At 35.1% G+C, this 2,413-nt stretch overlaps 1 pseudogene; it reads left to right on the forward strand.

The window, feature by feature from the left end:
• LOC102471980 (olfactory receptor 7A10-like) overlaps window positions 1-1,340 on the forward strand; it is a 19,098-nt pseudogene extending 17,758 nt beyond the window's left edge.
• Window positions 1,341-2,413: the final 1,073 nt, after the last annotated feature.

The following is a 2,413-nucleotide window of genomic DNA, read 5'->3' on the forward strand; positions in this document are numbered from 1 at the left end:
AGAGGCATGACATTAGTAGGACACAGATATGGCTTATTACCTGTGGCTGATGACATGTATAGTATTCTCAACTGGATTGGTTTGAGAAGTATTTCATGATGGAAAAAGTCTTTTTACAAGCAAAATGAGAAATAGCGATTGTTTTAAAAAAATAATTAGAATAATAATAATAATGATGGGGAAAACATAGAAAAGATATTGAATGTTGAAGCGGGGAGATTAATGTCTCAGTATTGACTGACATGCATGGCAATCCCTTTTGAAAAAACAATGTAATACACTGTAAAGTTATATGTAATCCAATGTAATATAAAGAAGTTTATGATAAAAAAAAAAGAAAAACTGTGGCACATATACTCAATGGAATACTATTCATCCATATATGTTTGTTTTTGCTGTAGAGTACATGTGATCACCAGAGATACAGAAAAAGAGAGAAAGGAAAAGTCAGAAGTAACCCCCTGGGAGGAATGGCCATGTTGTTCTCCCTTCAGAATTTTGGGAACATGGGAGCACAAATACAGTGTGAATTTCTTTTTTTTTTTTTAAAAGGGGATTTATTTATTTATTTATTTATTTATTATTATTCAATTTGATCAGAGAGAGACTGATGCAGAGAGAGAAAGAGCAAGAAAGCAAGCTGCCAGGTCCAGGACTCAAATCATGGTGAACCATGGGCAAATCCATGACCTTAACTACCACACTACCTGCCATCCAGTGTGATTTTCAAGCCACCAGGTCACGGACTGAACCATAAAGTCAGCCATATGGGATCCAAAATCTTAACCTCCATGCCACTTGCAGAGTTGTAACAATTAAATTTTAAATCATGGTTGATGAAAGTTGCTAATGAACTTTGGAGGCAGGAGAGTACAGAGAAGTGGCAATAAAGACTGGATTTATCACACTTTTGACTTGGTCTCTCGAGAAATGCAAATCAGCATTTCTTTCCATACCAGTATCCACAAGGGAAATTAGGTCCTAAGAAGTAGTTTAAGGAGGAACTATTCCTAATGAGTGGATACAGGTAGCGGCAAGCATTTTATATGTCATTGTGACACAAGGAAGACAGCCCTGGTCTGGACAAGACATAGTTGATGTTTTTAAAATCTTAAGTCTGGCTAGGGAATCATGCTAAATTCTTTTATTATATTTTATCTGGCCTTCGGTCTCCATTGCCAGCCATCTGGGGAGAAATTCACCCTTCCACAAAAAGACTGTACTCTCTGAGAGTCCATATAGGTGAGTCTGAGACCATGGTAGGTACTGTAGGACCGGGTTATAGAGAATGGAAACCAATGAAATCTATCCGAGATCACCTGAGAGCCAAACCAGCCTAGCAAGAGCTCAGAGACTGATGCATTTGGTCCTTTGTGTGATAAAGTTTTGTTTATCATTAATTTATTCAATATGTTAATAAGCCGTGTGTCAGTCAGACTAAGCATTGCAGACATCATTGTGGACAACTTGGTGATGGCAATAGATATTCATTTGGATGAGGGTAAAAAGGAAATGGGAGAAATAAAATGACTTAATCAAGTTGGAACTTGTTCACAGAAATTTACATTTAAAGAAGTAGGAAAAATGGAATCAGAGTTGTGAAGAGATGCACAATAATTTTTGGGTCTGTTAAGGAATTTTTGAAATGAGGGTATTTGTTTAAAAGATTGAGATGAATGGCTTCCTTGAAATTCATACTTTGTAAGAATAGTTCGTGAGACATACATTTCACAATTTCTTCTTTCACATTGGGTGTTCACATAAAAAATTTATTCAATGGTCAAATGGGAATATTAAAGAGGTTTTACTTACATCTATTTTCCTACTGGTAAGTTTGAAGGTTTTGAGTCTGTTAGCTTTATACTTTATTGCAAATCATGCAATCTTTTTGTTTTTATGTTCTGGGACCCTAGCATTTTTATTCTTTTGATTTTTCTTTAAATAATGAATTGAAGTTTTAAAATAAAAATTTCAGAATACTCTTCTATTTTTTTTATTCATTTTTTCTATATTATTATTATTTATACATTCAAATGCTATCCATCATTTATATTGTAAAGAGACTTTACCCGGTATGATATACACTCAGATCTGCCCAGTTGAGAATACTATACATGTCATCATCCACAGGTAATAAACCATATCTGTGTCCCACAAATGTCTTACCGCTCTATTTTTTTTCCATCAAATTTCTTTTCCTACACTCTTCACCTCTCCCGCTCTCCTTCCAATTTGTCCTCAGTGTCCATAACAATTTTCAATGCTTTTATGTCTTCCAGTCTTTCAGTCTCTACCATAGAGTGTGGACATTCAGTAAATGCTAAGTGGAAACATACAGTGTCTCTCTTTTATATCCTGACTTGCTTCATGGAGCAATTCATCTTCCATATTCATCCACTTTCTATCAAATGCC

This window comes from Tupaia chinensis, unplaced genomic scaffold (assembly GCF_000334495.1).
Source record: "Tupaia chinensis unplaced genomic scaffold, TupChi_1.0 Scaffold144394_1, whole genome shotgun sequence".
In the NCBI taxonomy this organism is placed as follows: Eukaryota; Metazoa; Chordata; class Mammalia; order Scandentia; family Tupaiidae; genus Tupaia; species Tupaia belangeri.